General features: G+C 45.4%; 1 pseudogene; it reads right to left on the minus strand.

The window, feature by feature from the left end:
• LOC147701872 (uncharacterized) overlaps positions 1 to 23,671 on the minus strand; it is a 58,089-nt pseudogene extending 34,418 nt beyond the window's left edge.
• Positions 23,672 to 25,461: the final 1,790 nt, after the last annotated feature.

Raw genomic sequence — 25,461 nt, forward strand, 5'->3', positions numbered from 1 at the left:
GAGGATATATTCTAGACTTACTCAGCTTCATTACTATTTCTAGTAGTAGTAGCCAATTTCAAAGAAATTCAACGCAAGTACTAGTTATACTTTCAATACTTTACCATTTGTTAGGCTACATTGTGGCACTGTTCTAGTGTACTGTCACCTACTATATTCTCTATCGTACCGTTGTAATGCTCCAGTAAGGACAAAGCAGGTTTCATTTTCTTTTTTTCCATAGGCATGCAACTGCCACTGTGTCACACCACTAGTACCACCGCAATGAGGACATTTCATCCGCCCAGGATTGCAAACCTCAATCGCCATTTCCCGTGGAGCCAGCCCTGGGCCTAGCCCTACTTTCAAACACAAATTACAGGTAAGATAAGCGTTTGGTGGGAGGTAGTATAATGGAGTATTAGGAGAGACGAGAGATTGACGGTAGTACTACTAAAGTCCTAGGACTCTTGAATTCACTTACTCTGTGAGAGGCACTTAGTGTTGAAAACATTTAGCCATTTACACTTAAAGGAAGAAAATGACACAGACTTAAGTTTCAGGAAAACAAACTTACTGTTAAACCCCCACCCACCAGACACAAAAGCAGTAAAAAACAGGTATGCTCAGATAAAGTTTCAAAAAGTATATTTGTGTAGCCCTAACAAAATAATCTCCCGCAAGACCCTCCCTAACCCCAACGATTGTCCTACAAATGTCTCAAAAACGACCCAACTCCCAATTTCCACCCCCCAAAAGTCTCTAAAAATTGGGCAAGAGACACTACGGCAGGATGCTGTTCACTTTAGCGGCCAGGGCATCATACTCCTTGCGGAGGGTGGCATGGTCGGAACGGAGGCCCTCCACCAAGGTCTTATATGTTAGGACCTCCTGCTCCAGGTAGGACACTCTGAGGCATAAGTGGTGCTGGCGTGCCTTGCAACTCCTGTGGGGGGCAGCTGCTGTCTTTGTTGCTCGGCAGTGGCGGTTGGCTTTGGTAGCCCGGCTCTGTACCGCTGGAGCACTGCGCTGGCTGGCAGGCCGTGGGGGCACGGAGGAGGATGCAGCTGTCCCAGTGGATGTACCAGTAGACTGCGTGTCCTCCTCCTCCAGGGCCACGAGCCGCCGATATTCGGCGACAGTGGCATCCAGCCTCCGTTGCCGGGCCATCTGAGCCAGCTCCTTCCTTGTTGGTTTTGTTGATTTGGAAGGAGCAACTATATGAAGAAAGAAAGACATAGTCTGTAACCAATGCTCCTTAAGATTAACACAAAATGATTGAGCAGAAAGTTGTGTCACAGTACAACTAGCAACTTGAAAGCACAGTACATAACTATTGAGGCCAGTATCTATCTAACCTCCCACTTCTTCATCCTTGTTCTAACATTAGTGGGAGTTTAAGGAACAAATTCTACGAGCACTATAGACTTCCATTACAGTCGACTATGACAGTACACCAGTCTTATTCTTCTTCTTCTCTCTTGTTTAGGAAAATTGGTACGTTATCTTATGCAAGCCGGCATAATGCCAGCGCAGTGAACTTGCACCCGAGAAAAACAGACGCACACCATGATGAGTGAGACAGACTTGCGTTACTGTACCGGTCCAGTACATGCAGGTGGTGAAGCTCTTACTTTTCTATTACGGGTGGCACTGAGAATACTCTGTTAAAAGGGCTACTGCTTAATTAATTTAACTTTCACCCTACAGTGCAAATGAGTACTAGAAAAGGAAAATGAAGAAGCTAAATAATCTGATTATCTATCACTTCACATGGGATGTGTCGGGCGTAGATCAGTATCCAGGCAGAAACCCAAACTCCTCAGAAGTGCAGACAGTATCAATCTCCTCCCCTAGAACAGACCCTCCGCTGTGGTATAAAACACACAATGGGATGGTACTATTCCAGGAAAAGAGAGAGGCCAAAACCAAGGTCAAAGGAAAAGGGAGGCTGGGCGAAGACCCAAACAGCAATAAGTCACAGATCCCTGCAGAGGAGAGAAAAGACAACAAGAACGGATTCAATAACATGTGAAGTTAAATAACTAATAACTAGCTATATGTACCCCTAGGAGAAATATGCTGTCACACTCTTACCTGACCTGTGGGGCAAACAAACGTAATATGTAGTTCCCTGAGCACCCAAGAAGCACTCATGTAACCAAAAAAAAAGGATATAGAACAAGTAACTGTCTTTAGCTCTCTCCCAAAGTATAACTGGTAAGGTTTCAGAGTTCCCAAAGATGTTCGTCTCTCTGTTTCTCCGTATTTTTCCCAGGAAATAATGTTCCAAAGCAAAAAAGAAGGTTAATGGACGAAAACGATTCCACGCGTTTGTTCGTGCACATAAAGTTCAATCACGAAGTTTAGGAAAAAAAAAAGGAAACGCTACTTGCGTCTTGGTTACCAAAAAGAAAAGGACCAAAGTTTGTTGCAGAGAAATGCATCTTCGAGTATTTTGCATGAAATAATATCCGGCAGTAATAAGCAGCAGCTGTTCCGAAGCTGCCAATTCCAGAAAGCAGCTAGTTTCAAGAAAGCGCCTGCAAGCGCTCTACTCAACTCTGGTTGCCGAGTCACGGAGGTGACGTGGGGGGGGAAGCGGGAAAGCGGGGAGGAGTTGCGCGGTCCGAGACTCTTACCCTAGCGGGCATCTAGTTACGAAGTCTCCAGGCGCCAACAAGGGTTGCTGGCAGGATACAGGGAATCAATTCTCCAGGTACACGCAGATGGGAACAGGATAGGATCACGGTCCAAACACCAAACACGGCTCCGGATCGTAGCAAGGAAAACTAAGCGCCGCCATCTTGGAGAGGGAGGTTTAAGAACCTCCCTCCTTTGTCTGTGATTGGCCTGCAACTTTCACATTACGTGCATCCCACTATAGCACTCTGGGAATTGTAGTGTCAGCAGCGCGTAACAGCACATTTCTACTCTAAAACTACTCTCAGACCTGCCGAAAGGGAAACTACGATCTTAGGCTCCTAACAGGATGTATTTGATTACATATGGGATGACTTTAGTTGCTTTGCTTTTTATTGACTGAACAGTGATACACCCACACATGAATGATGTACTACTACTACTAAACTAAACTTATTAACAGAGGTAGGGAGTGTCCACCGTAATAACCGGATATATGCTGTGCTTGCAGTTGCAATACAAACTACTGCTACTATTCATGGTAGTATTTGGACAAAATTACAACTTCTTTTCCCTGCCTTTCCTACACTGGAACGGATGTGCGGGTGCGGTGTTACATGCTCTTCAAAGTAACACTTAGTTCATCCAGTGACCGTCTACTCTCTCTAGATACACATATGCTATCTAAGAGTCAGATAGTACCATGATCCAGGCATCCATCCATTCAAAGTATATGCACACATACAGTTTCTGTTTCACCCACCCAGGCTGTTCTCCTTCCACCCATCCTTGCTTCATCATTCACCCAGCCATGCACCATACCATATTCTTTCCTTCCCAGCCACCTCAGGGACCAAGCAAACACATATCATTCTTCTTTGCCAGTCATCATTAAATTTCTCGTCCTTCCACACTTACTTACACCCTTCTTTCGCTTTTCCTTCATCCCATCCATCAAGTTCATCTCAGATCTGATTGGGATTCTTCTCGCCAAAAACTTCACAGCTAAGTCGAAGTACATTTAGAGGAGGCTACTACCTGGTTGATTTATAATACAGCCATGCAGAAAGCACACTCTGCAGTCTTCAATCTCAATAAGTAAGGAATATATAGCTTACCTCTGCCCGCCACCACCGTGTGAACCCTCACAGGCACATTGGTGTCGTCCAGCAATTGCTCCGCCTCCTCCCCAGAAGTGTTCTCCTCATCCAGCACCACTACCTCCGCGTAGGCCCCGCCACCAGATGTTCCACCTACAAAGTACATTTAAGAATGTTAGAATACACCACTCACTACTATATAATATTTGGTCTAGGAATAAAGAAATGTGAAAAAAACAGAAAACAATGTAATAATTTGTGACTGTCTACTCTAAAGTAAAAATGTCCCTTTTTCCAGGGAAGGCTGTTGTCTTGCTGCACTTTTTGGCACAACTGATGAATGCTTGCTTTTATTTTTAACACGCACCACTTTTTCTCCTAACAGACAGAAGCTTGACTTCTAAGAACACGAGCAGGATCAAGTTCAAACCAGGTGAGAGCTCGGCTCGACCACAAGAAATGTGTCCAATTAATCGTCAGCACTAAGCACTTTTCCATTTTCAGTTCAACGTTTAGATTTATGACAAACTTGATTTTAATAAATGTGTTTACCTTTAATAAAGCTTTTAAACTTAAATGGACTCTGTGGTTTTTGGTCCTATAGACTAGAGTGGCTGAGCTAAAGGTTTTGCAATTTTTGCAAGCATGAGTCCGTGCCTCTGACACTTCTTGACTCTGACTCCGTACTCTTGTCCTGCGTTGGATAATCATCATTGGGGATCAATCATCGGTGACTTTGGGAGCTAAATGACTCTGCCACACTATCTAGTCAGTAAGGAGATTGGGGGTTCAACTACAAAGTCTGTTATCACTGAGGTATGTGGAAAGTCTAACAACACCTATTATAATTGATAAGCTAAGCAATGCATTATTTAGTGTCCATAGTTCTGTTTGTGCAGATTTGTCCCTGCAACAGTAGTAGAATGGATCGTCCTCCTATCCAAACCAAAAGTAAAGTAGTATCTTATTCTTTCTTGGTGGTCATTCACCTTTTTATTGTTGGCAATTGTCAAAGCATAAACATTTAGAAGACTTGAAAAGACATTATGGAGAATCCCAGAGGACTGCACTCAGTGCATAGAGCTATTGCTGACTAGAATGGGAGTCCAATGGAATTAGGAAATGTGCAATCTTAGTTAGCTACACAGACAGACTAATAAGAATAATCTAGTAATACCACAGGGAGTCATAGTCGAGGCAGGATAAGAATTTAGATACAGTCTACAAGAAGATCAAAGATGATTTAGAAAAAATCGAATGAGGAACGCTAGGAAAAAATAGGTACTCTATATTAAAATTAAAACTTACCGGGGCCAGCAAGGGAGCCCTCGCCTGCCCGATCCTGGCCTGCATCCTGTTGAACAGCAGCCTCCTCCTCCTGTGTCCTCTTGCCCCTGGGGGGAGCTGATATACAACATGAAAGAAAGAAAGACCAGAAAACATGGATGATATTTGTCAACCAAATCAAACATTTCAAAAGAACAATAACAAAATATTTTGGCGAAATAGCAAATAGACAACTATTCCACGGGATATATTGACCGATCTCATGTGGTCTACTACGTTATTAGTATTGCTTGATTTGCGGACCGTCGACTTGGAAAGTTCTTATGTAACTCACTAAACAAACTACTAAAAAGGTTCGCCTAGGACTGGCAGGCAGCAGTCCGCAGCACGCGAAGTGACAGACAAAGTCCATTGTGATTGCAGATCAGCGACAACACTAAAAAGTTTCCTACTACATTAACCAGTCATTAAAATACTCAAACTATCAATCCACCACCACTATTTCTTCTTATCGCCATGTGTACAAAGGAAGGACTGGACTTGAGTCTGTAGGGGCAGATTTAGAAGCCCCTTGCGGCTCTTTTGCTCCATTGTTGCATGACTTTTGTGACGCAGCGGCAGAACAAAAGAGGCGCCATGGTGCGGCGTATATTAACAACGTGACGCATATGGGAGATGCATCACATTGTAAAGCCCTGCGCCATCAAGGGGCGTTCAGGCGCAAGGGAGGGCGTTCCTGCGCAGGAACGCATCCTAAAAGTGGCAGAGGGAAATCTACAAGATTTCAATCAGTCACTTTGAGGACAATGATGCGTGACTCAAACCCTGCGCCTGCTTGAAGCAGACGTACGGCTTGACGCAGCATTGGGGAGATAGGGCACCCCAGAGCATTGCTGGAGCTGCGCCATCGTTGCGACGCAACTCCAGCAATGCGCCGCCTTTACGGCACAGATGCGTAACGCTTTGGTGACGTTTTGGGCCCATGGTGCGCCGCATTGTAAATACGGAGCACCATGGGTGGTGGTGGCGTGGCGCACAATTACTGGCGCATCCCTGCTACTTTGCAGGGAAGCGCCGGTAATTAAAAATCTGACCTTTAGTGTCTAGCATTACGCAGTTCTTTAAACTACACTCATACATAATTTCTCAGGCCAATGAAAAATCGAAAACAAATAAGCATAGTAGCAACGCTACTGAGAAGGAGAGCAGTGCACCTGAACTGCACAGAACATTTTGAAATATAATTTACCTACAATGTAATCAGCAGCATTAATGCTCTTGGTAAAAAACAACAATTTGCAATATAATAACACACAGAGCAGGAGAAAACAGAGTAGTAAAGAAATAGCCACTACTACTCACCAAGCCCAGGGATCTCAAGGCCGAGCAGGTCGAGCAGATCGCGTTCCCGGTCCAGGACATCCGTCCAACGGTGGGTGGCCTGGTTGTAGGTGCGCCGGACCCGAGAGTGTTGGTACATGGCCTGGCACACCTTCTCCCACCGCTTCCGGCACTCCTGGATCCCGTAGCCGCCTGCCATGATGGTCCTGGGGAGGCGGCGCTGAACATAAAAAATTAGTGCGGCCACCTCCTCCGGGCTGAAGATCTCCCGGGGTGCGACCTGCTCCCCCCTCAAACGCCCTCACGGGAGCCGGGCACGGGGTGCGGGACCCTTCCCCTTCTCGGGATGCTTCCCGGCTCCCTTTACCATGGTCTGGGCAGAAAGGAGGCTAAATAATAAAGAAGAAATAGAATAGGGAAGAAGAAAAGAAAAAAGTTTTAAAAAGTAGTTTAAAATTAACCAAAAGTAGCAGAAAACACAAAAATATAGAGGGATAGATAATAAGTAAAATAGATTAAAAAAAACTTCAAACAAGCAAAGGATGGCAGAGATTCAGAGAGGATACAAAAAGCATGCCCAGAACCATAGCAATGAATGACAAACAAGATGGCCGCGCCCGTTCACGACCGCGTGGGTAAGTTCGCGCGAGATTTTCCTCGCGAACACACGTGAAATTGTACTAGCGAGCCGCACACTTTGCGAGATTACACATCGCGCCCGGAAACGGAAATACGTTATGCAAACAAGATGGCCGCGCCCGTGAACGACCGTCAGGGTAACTTCGCGCTGTTGCGCTACAAGCGGCTCGCTAAAACGCACATAACCTTGCGAACTAACACGCAGCAAAAAAACAAATCCCGCGAAATTGCAGAAAAACGAGTTTTTGCAAAACTGAAAGCACTCAGCAGGTGCAAAAGTTCAAACTCATCATTAGTAACCATTCCCTGTAGTGCTTCCTGACTGGGGCCCCTCCAGAGTTCAGTTGCTAGTTGCAACAATTGTATGACCCTGCTCTGTTCCTCTCAGCAGGCTCATAGAATAGCTACAAGTAGGCCACAAAGGTCCTGGAAAAAAAAATTGCACTGCAACAGAAAGCAAATTACAGATAAGGAAGCAGGTGACACATTAATAAATCAACCCCAAATTAATTCATGTCAGTTGAAGCAGGGCAGGTGTTCTTGCTTTTCCCCCTCATAATCTACAGTGATGAACCAGAGGGTGGCATTGATGTACCAGAGGGTGGCATGGGTGAAACAGGGTGGCAGTGTTGAAACAGAGGGTGCTGTGAACCTGTGATGATGAACCAGACGTAGAAACAACATAGTCGCGACCGTTGCGAGCCGACAAGTAAGTTCGCAATTGCGAACTGGTACAAAACCTTTGCGAACTGGCAGAAACCCTTGCGAACACAAAAAATCCGCAAATTCGCAAGAATTCACGGATTGCGAGTTCGCAAATACGCAAATTCGCGAACGCCAGATTCGCAAAATTCACCCATGCTTAGACAGGAGCAGTCCCTTGCAGGCTCTTCTGCTGGCCCCAGTAAGTTGTTCTATTGTTATATTAATACTTATACTTCCCTACCTTTTACAGCTCCTATTCATTACAAACTGGTTCCTAATATTTCTATGTTTTACAAAATAGTCTTTGATCTTCTTCTAACGTAAACTACTTTCTACATTCTTATCCTGCCTCTACCATCACTCTCTGTGCTACTACTATTTACAATTATGAGTCAGTCTGTGTAGGTAGCTAAGCTTGCCCATTCGGCAAACGTGTGAAACAAAACTCTGATACAGAAATAGCTCTAGGCACTGAGTGCAATCCTCTGGGTTGCCCTTGCTGTCTATTCCAGTCTTCTTAATGTAAGTGCTTTGACAATTTCCAACAACAAAATGTCACTGTTTACACCAAGTAAAGGTAGTAGTTGACTTTTTGATTTGAGAATCAGCGAGAACCTCCACAGTACCTGGTAGCCGGGTCGGAATTAGAAGCGACTGAGAGCACCTAGCCATTGTGGCAATAGCTTTGGAACCGCTGCCCGCGGGAGCCCTGATGAAGTCGTGTGCTACTAGCCCTGACGGAACACGTGTTGGTTGGGCGTGGTGAATAAAATCTGAATTGAAGAAAAACTTCCATCAAGATTACTTCCACATTGTTTGTCTATTGGTTGTGTTGTTTGATTACCTACAGCATTTACTCTGTAAAAGGCGACGTGTGCACAGATACCTGTTGTATCACTTATGTTTGGATCTTGGTCCTAATTGGAGGTTTAGGTTCTTCCTCCTATCTGGGGCACCCTCAAAATAGTAGTTAGAAATTATACATAACATCACACACGGGAGGCGCCAGTTGTGGATCGACAATCAAAAAAAACCTGGTCCGTTATCTTCAAAATGTTATACTGTGTTTGCTACTTGCTGGTGTTACTGAGTGTCAACTTTCTGTTGAATTATTTTGACTTCATGTTAATGACTATTGACTACAGTATTTTTCTTTCTTTCTTCATAGATGCTACTCCAAAAAAGCTCACCCGTAAGGAGATGGCTGTCCGGGCCAGGGCCCGTAAGCTGGAGGCTATTTGTGTAGATTTTCTCCGGTTGTGGGCTCGGGAGCATGAGAACACTACAACAACCACCAGTACATCCTCCTCCACTGCCCCCGGGTCCACCAGCCACAAGCCTCTAGCCAAACGGAGCCGTGGCCCGACAGCCTCCCGCCGCCGCCGCACAGCAGCAAATACAAAAGCTGCCCCCGTCCAGAGCCTGGATGGCACGTGTGCGCCGCCTCCGAAAGTGAGTGGACTACCTGGAGCGGTTGTGCGAAAAACACCAGCGCCAACTCCGGGACTTCCGCAAAGAGCAGCGGGACATGCAGCAACAGCTTGCCAAACTACGCCACCGGAGGAAGTGACTGTCCCTTGCCCCTTTTTTAAAGACTGTTGGGGGGGTGGGAATTGGGTGTTTGGGAAAGGGGACTTTTTGACTTTTTGACATTGGTTGGGTTAGGGGGAGGTGAGTTCGGGTAATTTATTTTATTGTTGTGCTGAAAACAACACGAAGATATATTTCTTAATAATTATTTTACTAGTAGTACTGTCAGTCTCTGCTCTCCTCCCAACTTAGTCCTCCTAGCCCATTATTCTACTACCTCTCCAATATGCTTACCTTACCTGTGATTTGTGTTTGAGAATTGGGGTAGCCCCAGGGCTGGCTGCATTGCAAATGTTGATTAAGGTTGGTTGTTGACTTGAATCCTCGACGGATGCAATATCATTGTTGTGCTGGTAGCAGTAGTGGTACACACTGGCAGTATCACCATATGAAAAAAAGAGGAAATTAAACATTGAGTGGCCTGAGCGTAGCATTAGAAACAGTACAATAGATAGTACGGTACAGAACAGTGCCCTAAATTGTAGCCTAAGCAGTGCCAACGTAAGGTAAGCATTAAGCATTTGATTGTTCACGTCGTGTAGGAGGAGTATGTTCTTATCAATGCACGATGGTGCACATGAACTTCTGGTTGCTTTGACCTTATCCTCCCCAGCAAGTGTGTGGAATTTATTGTTGTTGTCAGTCACACCTCAATGAAATACCACACAGCCCGGGGGAAGAGGGTTAGGGTTTGAAAATTGGATGGGAATGGGGTTTTTTGGGAAAGTTTGGTAGAGAGGAAAAAAAACACAGCATGGACAGTCAAACAACAAATGAAGAGAAACAAATCTTTGGATTAGAAGCTATTTATAAATCTTTAAAGGGACATAAAGGAAGTGCACTACTGCATGCCAGAAGTTGTTTACTAAATGGATGGTTAGGTTACTGAAAAATAGTACTACTACTTACTGCAACTTACCAGTAACTACGAAGAAACAAGTTGACAGTACAGGGCTGCAGTCATTACACAATTTCACTTGCCTCTCTGCCCTCAGAGAGAATAAACACTTAGAACATTAAATTAGTGTTAAACATAGCAAAGACGCTTCAAATAGCTGGAGGGATGAATTTGAAGCAGAGATCAAACAAATGCACAGAGTCACACTCGTAGAAGTAAGTTCAAGTTCACAAGAATATAATTTCAAAGATAAGGAGAATTGTGGATACTGTTACTGTTTTTTGTAGTTGTCCCATTGAATTTGTGAAGTTGATGCATCCAGCCATTCCTCTTATTCGCGGTACTCCTTCATTCCATCGGATGCTCAGTCGATCAATCTTGGTGACCAGACACACTGTCCACTGCCTGCCTGATGCGGATTTGCGGATCGCTAATTGTAAGCCTGAGTAGTACATCGATGGCACAGGGTAAAAGCCTGCCTGTAATTGATGATGGAAAAACACAACAGTAAGTGTTAAAGACACCTCGGAGACAAAAATATATAAGGCACGCTGTGTAGTGCAAAAATTATACTTTCACTTTCAGAGATGACAATCCCCAAAATCTAGAACACCCCACATTACCCTCCAAAAAATGTGCAGAATACTGCTGCTACCCAGCAGAGGCCTAATTTCAAATCGTGCCAAAACGCACTCAGAAAGTATGCCCAAAACCCCCCTTTCCCACCATGGATTTTCTTCAAACCACTTGCAATCAAAATTAGACATTCCACCAAGTGTTCCAAGACCCCACCCAGTCGTAAAAATCTAGAACCCCTGCCCAAACACATGCAATACAATACTGCTAACCCTAACGAGCCCTAAGTTAAGAATAGTGGCAAACGCTGTCTTTCACTAGGCCAAATCCCCCCTTTCCCAACACGGATTTTCTTCAAACTACTTGCAACCAAAATTACACATTCCCACGAGTGCTCTAAGACCAAAGAACCAAGTTGCAACACCCCCAAACACATGCAATACTGCTGCTAACCCTAACAAGCCCTAAGTTAAAAAATGTGCCAAAACGCTTTTCAGCATGGATTTTCTCCAAACCACTTTTATCCGTTATTAGACCTTCCCAGCAATGCCCCAAGACCCGCCAACCCACCCGCAAAAAGCAGAACACCCCCAAACAGGCACAAAGCAAAAATGGAAAATCTCATACTTAGAATATTTTCGGCCTTCTTTCAATTCTGTCCAAACGCGCTGTGCAGCTAGGTCATAACTCCACTTTTCCACCATGGATTTCCTGAAAAAAAAATACAATCAAAATTAGACTGTGCCAGCAGTGCTCCAAGACCCCAAAACCCACCCCCAAACACCAGGAACCCCCCAAACAGCACCCCAAAGACAAGCAAGTGAGCAAAAACGCAAACACTTTTTCACCTCCGATTTTCTCCAAACCACTTTTATCCGGTATTAGACCTTCCCAGCAATGCCCCCAGACCCGTCAACCCAGGCGAAAACAAGTAGAAGACCCCCAAACAGCCAAAAAGCAAAAATACAAAAATGGGCACTTAGAATTATTTTGCCCTCATTCCAAAATCACTCCATGCGAGCTCTGCAGCTAGGCCCTAACTCCCCTTTGCCACCATGGATTTGCTTCAAACCTCTTGCAATCAAAAGTATCCATACCCAGCGTTGCTCCAAGACCCCAAAACCCACCCACAAAAACCAGGAACCCCCCCAAACAGCACCCCGAAAACGCTAAAGTGAGCGAAATTACTGAAAATGGAAAAAGTTTTTCACCTCCGATTTTCTCCAAACCACTTTTATCCGGTATTAGACCTTCCCAGCAATGCCCCCAGACCCGTCAACCCAGGCGGAAACAAGTTTAACACCCCAAAACAGCCAAAAAGCAAAAACTGAAAAATGGTCACTGACAAAGTTTTGCAAATTTCCCACATCACTCCGTGCGCGCTCCAACTCCCCTTTGCCACCATGGATTTTCTCCAAACCACTTGCAATCAAAAGTATCCATACCCAGCGTTGCTCCAAGACACCCCAACCCCACCTCAAGCACCAGGAACCCCTCCAAGCAGGCCCCCGAAAACGCTAAAGTGAGCGAAATTCCTGAAAATGGAAAAACCTTTTCATCTCCGATTTGGTACAAAACACTTTATTCCGATATTAGACCTTCCGAGCTATGCCCCCAGACCCCTGCAGCCACCCACCCAAAAGCAGAACACCCTCAAATAGGCAAAAAGCAAAAATGGGCCTACCTTCAATTCAGTCCAAATACGCTGTGCAGCTAGGCCCTAACTCCCCTTTCTCACCATAGATTGCATGAAAAACAAATGCAATCAACATTAGACTGTGCCAGCAGTGCTCCCAGACCCCAAAACCCACCCACAGAAACCTTGAAGCCCCCCAAACAGCCCCCCAAAAACATGCAATACTGGTATATTCAAAACATGGCAAATTGCGCTGTTTACACAACATTGCTGTTTTCAGCACTTCCACTACTTCGATCCTCTTGAAACTCACATGGACAGTCACTTGTTCCAGCGATTCACAAGAATATCAGCAAGGCAGAACAAAATCGAACCACTGCGCTCTTTGAAGAAGAAGAAGAAGAAGAAGAAGAAGAAGGAAGGTCTACGACTAATTTTCACCCAAACACACGCGCCCGCAAAATACCCAAAAAGGCCAAAATTCTGCCAATTCTGGACCAAAGGACACCAAACCCCCCTAAAACATTGCCAACATCATTATGAACGAGACAATGTTAGAAATAGGATCCATGGCCGGTCAGGGCTTGCGCCAAAGTCAGTCAGAGACCACCACTTCCACGTCAGGGGCAGGGCAAGGGAGTTACGTGCCAAGATAACCCCTGCTCACCCCCATGGTAAAGTAGCACGAGCAGTAAGGCTAAACTCGGAGGCAATGTGAGTTAATTGTTTGCGCATGTACTCCCAGCAACAACACCCAAGGCCCACCACAAAGGAAACTCCACACAAGGTTATGTATAAAAATAGCCATTGTATTACACCAAAACACATTAGATAAAAAAACACACTTCACAATGTGCCAACAGGCACGGGCAGAATTTACAGGGGATATGTACAAGACAGGGCCACCTGTACCACTGTCAGGAATTAGAACTTTTATAACTAGAAATACTGTTAGAATTAGCACTTAGAACATAGAGTATAAATCACTTTAGTACACAACCAGTAACTACTAGTAACCGGTAAGTACCACCCACGCAACCCTAACCATCCTTAGGAGAATATTACGCAGGGAACCAGGACCTCACGGGAACACCAGAAGTAGGAGAAAACAACCAACTAAATATGACCGTACATTTAGGGGTATAGGCCTGGGAACGAAAACACAGGATGCATAAACATGCATTCACCGGTGTAAGAACAAGGCACATGATGATACATAAAACACATTCAGAGGTGCAGCACAGGAGAACACATGATGCATGGAGAACACATGATGCATAAACAACACATTCAGAGGTGTACTAACAACACACATGTTGCATCAACACATTCAGAGGTGCAGCACAGGAGAATTTGCAGAAATGACCTTAGCACAGAACTTACATCAAAGTCCAGGTTGCGCCACTGCACCAAAACCTAAACGTAGCAGCTGGCCACTACTTGCTGGGCAGCTGAGGACAGGGACAGAACAGGGCTTAAACGCTGAGGGAAATGGATAGGGGGAGTCTGGAGGAGGAGTATAAATGAGCATGATTGAGTTGTGAACTTGTGAACCTCAGGAATGCAGACTGAGGCACCTTCAAACCAATAAGGAATATAAGATGAAGACAGTGCTGCTGATGGACTTGTTGTGGTTAGGTGATTATAGTTTTGTTGTGGTAAAAGTTGTAAAACAAAGATAGACACACAGGAATAAAAGTGAATAAGGACGAAAAAAAGGAAGTCATTTTCAGGACTCGGTGTCAGGGAAGTAGAGCTCGTCCTCCAACTCCATGATTTGAGACGGGAGTAGGTCAGGTAACAGAGAAGAACTTCCGTCACCTAAGTCGGTGTCCTCTTCTTCCTGCGTGCATTCACGTACTTTGTAATCTGGTGGTATCAAGTGCTGATTCATCTTGATCAGTGTTAACCTCTCCACATTTTTGGCCGAGAGCCAGGACCTTTTTGAAGTTGCAAGGGCAGCAGCACTGAAAACACGTTCAGAAGACAGGCTTGCGAGTGGGCAAGACAAATAATTTAGAGCCAGGTTGGCGATCAGTGGCCATAGAGCCATTTTCCTGTACCAATACAGTAATGGGTTCGTATGAACAAAGACCTTTGTTGGCTCATCCAGATAGGCCTGCACCATCAACTCAAGGTTCTCCACGGTTGCTCCACTTTGCGTAGCATCTGTGGCCTTCTCAGCACTGGAACGAACAAACCCTTGATGAGTTAGCCAATCCGCTTCCGACAATATTATGGCTGGGCCTGGTGCAGGTGAGGATGATGATAGGGTTGCTGCTGGTGTCGTTAACGGCTCTGAGGGAAAGTGACTTCCTTCGGCCACAGATTCAGAAGTGGAATTTGATGCTGGATCGCCTGCTGATTCAGTTGGACTTCTGACGGCTCCTTGAATTCTCTGCTGATCTTTTTCGAACCGTCTGGCTGACACAGCTATCCAATGTTTGTACTTTGAAACATCTGCCTCATCAAAAGGAATGAATGCTTTGCTGGCCACTGCCTTTTTGTACCGTGGATCCAGAATAGTGGCACAAATGTAAAGTTGTTCTGTATGTATCTTTTGAAGCCTTTCATTGGCAACTAGGCGGCTTAATAAGTTCTCCGCCAACAGATATGCAGCTTGCTTTCCACCATCATCTCTCAACGTTGAAGACACCGAATTCAGTTGGTGCTCTAGCATGCGCAACAATGGGATAGCTTTGCTCAAACAACAGTCCTCCCTGCTGACTTCACGCGTGAAGACCTCAAAAGGACGAAGCATGTCTGTCAGGCTTTTAACTAGCTGCCATTCCTCCAACTCTAGCCTCAGGTCAATAGAACCTACTGTAAAGATATAGTCATTGATTACCATGCACTGCTCATGCAGACGCTCAAGCATGTAAAAGGTTGAGTTCCAACGTGTTGCCAACTCCTGGATGAGTCCTTTGACTGGCACTTTACGTGCATGTTGAAAGCTCCTCAGCTGCTTCCGGGCCTTAAAAGAATGGCTGAAATGTGTGCAGATTCTTCGGCACATAGACAGTAACTTCTTGACTTGGGGTTCAGTTTTCAAGAAATCTTGAACAACCAGGTTTATACAGTGCGCCAAACACGGCCCTCTGAAATAGTCACCGTCCTGCATGGCCCTAACTATATTGCTGCCATTATCCGTGGAAACATAACCAACTATGCGATTTCTTGGTTCCAGCCATTCAGAGACCTTACTTTTAAAGTCATCCAAAATGTTTTTTTGCAGTATGACTTTTCGCCATGGCAAACATGGCTAATGTTGCATGTTTCCGAGAACCTTGAAAAACTGTGTCCAGGTCAGCAACTGCACTTGACTTGTCTTTAACCCCTGCAAAAGACCCTGCAAAAGAGACCCAGTGTGCAGTGATGCACATGTAATCAAGGGCTTGGCAATTGGTCCACATGTCTGTTGTCAAGTGGATAGTGTGAACAGCACTCTTCTGCAAAGTTGCCCCAATCACCTCCAGCATATCTTGATGTAGTGCTGGAACCGCAACTCTGGCAAAATAGGACCGGCTAGGAACCTTCCATTTAGGGCAGACTGTTGCCACTAATTCTAGAAGCCCCACCCCTTCCACGAAAGAAAAAGGGAGAAGGTCCAGCGCTAGCATTTTAGCCAGCTTCGCGTTATACAGATGTACCGTTGGTTGGTTGAGTTCAAATGGCGCCTCCGACCAGAACATTGCGCTAATGGTGGGCTGGATCATTTTACGTGATGATGATGATGATGGCCTCTTCAAACCAGTTAGGCCCATTGATGTAGTTTTTCGCATTGGTGTCTCTCCAACACTCTTAGTGTGCCTCATAGATGTTGCAGGGATAGAGGGTGTGGGCGATACCACTGCAGTGCTGCTGCCAGGGGTACTGGGTGTACCAGAAAAAATGTCTGTCGCTTCTTCACTTCCTCCCTGCACAATCAGATTCTCGTCATCATCAGATTCAATATTAAGGGATACATTTGGATTTTTTTTTTTTTTTTGGTTTCCTCGATCTTCCTCATGTGTGCTTCTCACTGGATTGGGTGGTGTAACTTGAGATGACCTCTCTGGCCTCCGGTACCATAGTTGGTACCAAGCTTACCCCGACTAACTGATGTTTTACAAATCGAACAAATGACCACGTTTTCCGCCTTTGCGCTAACAGTAAAGAAGTCCCAAACTGCGGACTGGTGATGTCTGCTGGTGGTGGAGGTGCTACTTTGACTTTCAATGCCAGATGAAGTGGAGGTTGGGCGTGGCTGAATTTGTTTCTATTGTTCACTTACAGCACCACTACTTGAGGTTGAGCTGGATGGAGGTCCATGCCGGCCCTTCTGACTAAAAAAGATGGAAGCTGTAGGTCGTGTTGGTGTTGTAGTTAACGCTGGTGGTACCAGTGCCACGCCGCCCATATCCCGCTCAGCAGCCATCCGGGCTAGGGTTAAAATGTCTGTCTGCTGCATGCCTGCTGGGGCTGGAGTGACGACTGATGACTGGGTCATCGTCAGACTGTTCATCAGCAGCAGAACATACCACTTCTTGTTCGTCGTCATCACCCATAAGTGGAAGCTTTGCGGGAGCCTTCCTTTTAGGCTTAGCTACCTTTGTCGGCTCATCATGGGGTGACTCACTCTCAGACTCCATTGGTGGGTTCCAATCAACATCAGCATCATCAGAAGGAAGGGGGCTTGAAGAAGAACTTCTAGTATCCCTCCTTGACCTTTTTCTTGCTGGGGATCTGGAAGACAAAGGATAATCATCATCAGGAGGAGTGGCTTCGTCGGATACCTCCTCTTGGATAGCAATTTCCTGATGTGCCCCTACTTCTGGAGTAACAAGTGTTGTAGGCAGTTGTGCCGCTCCATGAACCTCTAGTCGCACCTCTCTATGCACCTGTCCATGCACCTCTCCTTGCGGCTCTCCTTGCGGCTGTACTTGCGCCTCTACTTGCGGCTGTACTTGCGCCTCTCCTTGCCCATGTACTTGCGCTTGTTCTACTTGCACCTGTGTTTGTGGCTGTGGTTGTTGAACACTCGTCAGCTGAGTTACACCCGGTGTTGGTTGGATGGTACTTTCTTGTGATGAGCCAAGATCACTGGTCGATGGTGATTCAACAACCAAAGTGGCTGCCGCGGCAGCACTCATGGTGGTCTTGGACATAACTTGGCGTAGTGGCACTGAGCACAATGAAGTGGAGGTGCTGCTTCCAGCTTGGTCCCTGGCGGACACCGCTGCTGCTGCAGGCGTATTTTTTTTTCCCAAAAAAGGTGTCGGTGGGCACACCAGTCTCCTTGGTAGGTGGTGCCACTTGCTTCTTCTGCTCCTTCTTACTGGCAGTGGCACTGGCGACTTTTTTCGCTGAGGCGCTACGGCCAACTTTCTTTGGGGCCATCTTCTTGAGATGTCAGAACAGCAGGCCGCAGTTGCACGAGTTGCAGAGTTGTCTTATCTGTGGCCACACGTGACGTTGTGCTGCACACACCGCTGCAGGACTTCCTCCTGGCACTGGTGGTTCTCTTGTGCACTTAAAAGCAATGGAAGCCAGAGGAACATCAGTTATACACCCCAAAGAGTCGACAAAAACTCAAAAATCACCACAATCCCATGCCATCCATGCCCTCAATGATGTTTAAATTCAAGACACCCCAGAGAAAGACTAGGCCCATGCACCATTGAGTAGCCCTTGGGCATAATGGTTGAAAGCAAGGCAAAGTGGGTGCAGGCCTGAGCACACTGCCTGCCTTCAAAATGGCCCCTTGACCCACACTGCATGGCCAGGCCCTGCCTGTACCAGGCCTCAAGATGGCCCCCACCCACATGGCCAGGCCCCAACAACACCCCCAAAAATCGAAAAGCACTCAAACATCACCACAATCCCATGCCATCCATGCCCTCAATGATGTTTAAATTCAAGACACCCCAGAGAAAGACTAGGCCCATGCACCACTGAGTAGCCCTTGGGCATAATGGTTGAAAGCAAGGCAAAGTGGGTGCAGGCCTGAGCACACTCCCTGCCTTCAAAATGGCCCCTTGACCCCGACTACATGGCCAGGCCCTGCCTGTACCGGGCCTCAAGATGGACCCCACCCACATGGCAAGGCCCCACACCACCCCCAAAAATCGAAAAACACTCAGAAATCACCACAATCCCATGCCATCCAATTATGTTTAAATTCAAGACACCCCAGAGAAAGACTAGGCCCATGCACCACTGAGTACCCCTGGGCCTACTGGCTAGTGAGGCTTTACAGGCACCCCAAAATTCAAACAAAAAACAACATATAACAGTGAGGTAAAATTCCATGACATAAATAAGAATTAAGTTTAAAAAAAAGTTGTATCATGCACCCGTGACTAACCCTGGGCCTACTGGATACTGTGGCTAGCTACCCACCACAATATATATTTTCTTAAAGTTGTGAAAAAAGTTTTAGAACTGGAGTTTCCTCAACTGCAAAGCCCCAAACAAACAACAGCAACCTACTTGTAAAATCTAAAGTCCAAAAGTGATCTAAACTCCAAAAGTCCAAAAAGTCCTCAAATACAAATAACCAGCAGCAGCCACAAAGAGTAACCCTTCCAGCTCCAGATCCAAATGAAAAGTGACCAGGACATGGACAAAGCACTGGGAGGAGCCTGCTGGACAGGACCAGGAAGTTGGAGACTCTGGGGCACTTCCTTCCTCCCCCCCCCCCAAAAATGGACTCCTGCACCAAAAAGTGCAGCCAAATGTCAATCTCAGGAGTTATTCTGATCAAAATCATCATTTTCACAAGGTTTATGCTTCCTGCGATGGATTTCTTGTGCAGAATTGCAATTTTTGCAATTTCGGGAACGCGATCTGTTCAAACCTCCCGCCGGAAGTCAGCTGCGCGCCGTCGCGGGTCTTTATGATGTACTCGCGTTGTCAAACTCTCGCCGTGCAAGATGGCAAGCCGCGATGACGTAATTGCGTTCGAAAAACTCTCGCGCACTCACGCAGCAAGATCAAAAATGGCGCAGCACACGCAAAACCGGGAGAAAAACAACATGGCAGGCTCAGAGTCAACGCCGCGCGCGCGATATTGTATTTTTCAAGCGCGACCAAGCAAAATAATTCGCAGCTTGCGAATTTGCGGATTATTGGGTAAACTTGCGCGATTCGCGAATCGAGAAATCATCAATAAACTGCAAATTCGCCCGCAAAAGGGATTTCACGCCCACGCTTAACAAGGTCAGGACTGATTTGCATATGGCTAGGTCTGAACCGGGGTGCTGAAGTGAGATCAAGAACAATGATTCCACCCAGATCTAATTGTGATTGGGGGTGAGTGTCTGAAAAGTTTCAACGCTCTGTCCATCATCTCCTTGTGTTTGCTTTGTTTCTTAGTTAAGACCAGTAGCGGCTGGCCGACTCAAGTTTGCTTTATTAATATCGTAGGAAAAGGCAATAAGTCCCTGAAGCTAGTAAATTCTTAGGCACCAAGTGAAAGGCAATAAACAGTGAATACACCACACTATGTATATATATATATATATATATATATATATATATATATATATATATATATATATATATATATATACAACAACTAAGAGGAGTAGCCATGGGGGCCTGTTTCTTAGTTAAGACCAGTAGCGGCTGGCCGACTCACGGGTGGCGGGCGGTGGTGAGGTGGAGCACACTGTTGCGCTATGTAAAACAAAGCAATACAAATAAAAACTATACACTTACCTTGCCAGCGGGTCCCTCGTCTCTTTGCTCCTGCTCTCCTCGTGTGACAGGAAGCCAGGAGGAACAGCCAGGCTCCCGTGACCAATCACAATGCTGCAATGCAGCATTGTGATTGGTTTTGAGCATCCTGGTTCGACACTCAACCAGGGAATGGGGGCCTGGGCTTGTTCTCCACTAAGGCTCCACTAAGGCTGTATTGCAGCCTTCATGGAGAATGGGGAAAGTGTGCATGACTGATTTTTCCACCCGAGAGGGACGACCAAACAGTCATTGCCTACTTAGGAGTGGGCAAACCACTGCTGCCATGCCCACTCGCAAAGGAAACATAAAATGATAATTTTTCAAAGTTATTATCGTTTTATATTTCCTTTCCTTTACACTGCTCAAAAGCAGTGGGGTGACGCTTCTCGCCATAGCGGAGGAGCCGCCACTGGTTAAGACAACTTATAGAGAAAGATCTCCGTAATTTCTAAATTCACATGATGAGAAGAAGAGAACCACGATAATCTAGTAAAACACTTGCTAGGCAGTTTCTGGCCTGCAGAAACCCACCTCTGGGTAATCGTACCCTACCCCATGCACTCAATGTAGGCACAACAACTTAATGTAGTCTATCAAATCTAGAAAGGGAAAATTCATTAGTTTAGAATCCTTACTGATGTGTAAGCAGTGCCTCATTCTGTAAACCACAATACAGACGAAACAATCAATATTGCAAGATCTAACATTTTTGAGGTTATTGAACATGGAATATTGTATTGCTTTGCCCACTTGCATAATCTGAACTTACGCACACCACTTACTCACACAGAAACTCCAACACTCCTGGGGAGGTAAAAAATTAGCTTTATTAATATCCTAGGCAAAGGCAATAAGTTCCTGAAGCTAGTAAATTCTTAGGCACTGAGTGAAAGGCAATAAACAGTGAATACACCACAATATATATACATATATAAATATATCTGAAACTGTGAATACAGGTATATAAACAGTTAATGTACAAAGCACCTCAGCAGATCCGTCTGCACCGGAGACGTCAACATCCCTAGCCAAGCACTAAAAACACCAAGTCGGGAACCCTGCACAGACCGGGGCATAGGAAGTAATCTCTCCGGGCACCAAATTTGTCCCGCAAGTGCGTCCACTCCAAGAATGAGTTCCTGAGCTCCACCCCACAGACACCACTTTTTATAGTTTAAATCAACATGTTCGAGAAACCTCTAGCAGGCGCTCTTGCCCATCTATTCACAGGTGCTGGCCCCATCTCTGCATCAGATTCACCCGCACAGACCTGGCCAGATTCTGTTTGGGTGTGCAGAGGCAAAAGACATTCCTTTCCCTGTCTCCGGCCTTGGAGAGCTTTGCACGGCGCATCCTCCCTCTGTCCTAGAGATAAGCATAGAATGCACGAGAACAAGCTGAAGGCACAACATCACCTCACGAGATGCCTTGCACCAGCTTGTTCTGGTTTACGTGAAAAACATGTTTATGTTACTGCTGAAGTGTAACTACAGGGCAAGGCAGCACAAAATGGAAGTGCGATGCAACAAAATGGAAGATCAGAGCATTGCATGGAATTGAGGTCAATATGTTATTTAGCACGTTTAAAATGGCAAATGCAGTACATTCCACCCCTTGACCTTCGATTCACCCATCATACCCCATTGGCCTAAATACCATGGATCTGGGACGAAGAAGGGAGAGAAGATTAGGAATGCATTGAATGCAACAACATAATGAGATAAAAACGCAAATAATCACTAAAATAATACCCAAGATATAACGAAGCTGTCCAAAATTAGGTAGCCATCCAAACAACCAATCTCACCATCCTCGATCAACGTCTTGGGTAACCCCTTTTACTAAATTTTTTAAGGCATTAATATGTGCATGGATAGATGTAGAATGATCAGATACATTAAAACAACAGAGTCCCTCAAAATCCTCGCAACTGTGGTTGTGTTTTAACAACAAATAGTCCACAGCTGCCCTATTCTGCAAAACAGCTTTTCTTGTTCCTTGAACATCTAATACGAATTCAGCTAAAGAGGCAGAAGTATGATTGAGATTCTTCACAATTAAACAGGCAAGCTTAGCAATAGTTCTTAAACAGACAGTCCTGGCACTCTTTCAATGGAAATAGCCAAACTAGTGTACTCTGTTCTAGAAAGCAAGTCAATATTGGAGTCACAATCCTGAGGTAATTGAACAGCAGATATAGAAGAGCGAATATGTGTGACACGATCCATGGAAAAAAGCATAAGACTTAATCGTGATAAGGCACAAGCCCCTAGATGCATCAACGTTGTCATTTGCGATTCCTTATTTGCGAAAAATAAGGAATCGCAAATAAGGAATCGCAAATGGCAATGCATCATTAATTTCGCTATTTTATTGAGATTCGGTAAAAATCGCAATTTTTACCGAATTCCAATAAAATTGCGAGTTCCAAATAGCGAATCCGCAATTCCCATTCATTCCTATGGGCTGAAATGCCCATAGGAATGAATGGGAATTGCGGATTCGCAATTTGAAATCGGAATGCATCAAAGCCTTTCAAGGGTGAAGAGGGGGGTCCAAAGGACCCCCCCCTGCACCCATGAAATGCACTTTTACATGTGAGTTACATACACACATGTCCTAAGGACATGTGTGTCTGTAACGTACACGTTTAAAAAATGCATTTTTATGCGTTTTTAAACATTTTTGCAAATTACCACGAAGTTCAACTTCGTGGTAATTTGCATTTGCAATTTCTAAAATCGCAAATATTTTGAGGATGATGCATTGCATTTAAGGAATCGCAAATTTGCGATTCCTTAAAAGCAATCGCATTTTTGGAACTCGCAAAAAATAGCGATTTTCCAAAAATGCTTGATGCATCCCAGTAACCAATTTAGGAAGTGCAAAAGGCCGATTTTTGCGAATCGCACCGTTTGCACTTCCTAAAAAGGTTGATGCATCTGGGCAAAGGTCCCCCAGTTATGTTAGCTGGTATGTAAGTGTATGAAATATTACCACACGAGAACAACCATCCCTTAGGTAATTTCAGATGGTTAACATAGCTAGCGGCTAATACTGTGTGATTACAAACCATATAGTAGGTAACATTACTACAAAAACTGTCATATCGTGACTGACACAATGTTTGTTGATCAGGGGTCAATTGTTTGCTTTTCTCTAGTTTCAATTGGCCACACTTGCCAATGTTGGCAGGGTCGCAAGTTAGTTGATAGCAAACGTCTCCAGTAGAGATATTGTAGGTAACAATACTCATCATGTTCCTCCAGAGGCTAGCTGTAACCTCCGGGCAAAAGCGACAGTACACATATGTGTTCGAACATCAATTTCCTTCACTACCCCATCAAAGTTAGTTTGGTTGAAAATGTGCAGAAGCACATGTGCAGGGGTAGGTACGGCAACAAGGCAAGTGGATATTATATCAGCTGTACTCTGAAGATTTCTCATACAGAAGTGGGAAGTGTTCAGCACATTCCCGGCCAAGTAGGTCCAGATGTTATCCGGTTGCTGCAACAATGCTGTCATCCAACTTGGGTGGTTGATCCCCTTCGGCATCCCTGGGCCCACCCGGACCCCTCCGGACACGCCCAAACACCGACCACACAGCGCAAGCATGGCAGCGGCAAGCCATACTGTGATCTAGAAACAGAAAACAAACTGGTATAATCACTCTCGCAAATAACATTTTTCAGCAGGTACATTTTCCCACTTTTCCTGTCTGGGTTTCATGATGACTAGGATATTATCCTTGCCCTTAGCGATCAATTCTGCAGGTTCAGGAGGTTTGTTTGGGGACTCCAACCACAATTTTGCCCCTGGGTTCTTATCAGTAGATCCGAACCCGCCCTTTCCTCGCACAGTTAGAAGGGGTAGGGCCGTCCCCTTCATGACCATTTGGGCAACACGGTCACCGGATTTGCACAATCAGATCATTGTTTCCGCTGTTCAATAGGATAACCTTGATCTCCCCCTGGTAATCGGCATCGACCACCCCTCCTAAAACCTGGATGCCTTTAAGGGCAAGCCTAGATTGAGGAGCGATCAGCCTGAAATGCTCTGGGGGAATTTGAACTCCAATTCCTGTCTCAATCAAGGTAATGTCTTGTGGTTGCAATCGATAGAGTTTCAAGGCATGTAAATCAAGACCGGCAGTCTCTGGTGTGGCACGATATGGAGCTGTCTCCCAATACAGAATCGTGTTTGTGGCCACATAGGGCTTAATCTGCAAAGCTGGGGTCAACATGCTCATCAATGAGTCTCTTCATCAGCAAGGGATTGGTTGTTCAAAATCTGCAATGCATCAGACAAGTGATCCCTACACCCCTTCAATGACCCCTTCAATGACCCATCAGACAATTTTTTCAACTGCTCTTTCAGCAAACCATTCATTCTCTCAATCAAATCCGCTGCCTGTGGGTAATAGGGTATGTGATAGATCCACTCAATGTCATGCTGCACACAAAAATCTTGCACCATCTTTCCTTTAAAGTGTGACCCATTGTCACTTTGGACCTGCAATGGAATTCCGTTATACAACATCAACACATTCAACGTTTTCAGAGTGTTAGACTGGATTGCTCTCTTGCATGGAAAGGCGATGAGATAGCCAGAATAGGTATCCACCACCGTGCATGCATACTGACATCCTCGACTCATTGGCATCGGCCCGATGAAATCAATTTGCCATATTTGCCCTTGCAACTTCTCTCTGTCTAACTGGCCTCTTACTACCTAGGGAACTGGTCTGTGCTGAGTATGCTGACAAACAAGACAGTGAATGATTGCAGTCTTAATCAAATCTAGGGGAATATACATCCCTCTACTTTCAGCCCACCTGCTAGTGGCTCGCTTACTCAAATGTCCACTTTTCTGATGCGCCCATTTAGCCATGCCCACCAAGTTAGAATCCTGCATCTCCACCTTAGCTTCACGAATCTTCGCTTCTTGGTCTGCAAAGGAATTGCACCAACGCTCTAGTGAGACAGTCGGGCAATGAGCATTGACATGATAAACTGTGACTGTACTCTGGGACAATTCCCAAATCTCCTGCCACAACTACTTCTCCCAAACCTCCCTATGTGAATCATCCTATTGTGAGCATGCCATGTGAGAAGCCAAGTGGCTAACCCATTGGCCGTAGACCATGAATCAGTATAAATGTGACATGTACCAGGGAGCTCTTGCTTTAACCCCTGGTAAACAGCGTACAAATCTGCAAACTGACTACTTCTTCCCTCTCCAGTAGTTGACAACAACTTTTTGGTCACCGGATTATATGACACTGCCTTCCAATGTCTCTTGGTCCCCACATATCTGGCTGAGCCATCTGTAAACCACACGTGCTT

Source organism: Lissotriton vulgaris, chromosome 7 (assembly GCF_964263255.1).
Source record: "Lissotriton vulgaris chromosome 7, aLisVul1.2, whole genome shotgun sequence".
NCBI classification, from domain to species: Eukaryota; Metazoa; Chordata; class Amphibia; order Caudata; family Salamandridae; genus Lissotriton; species Lissotriton vulgaris.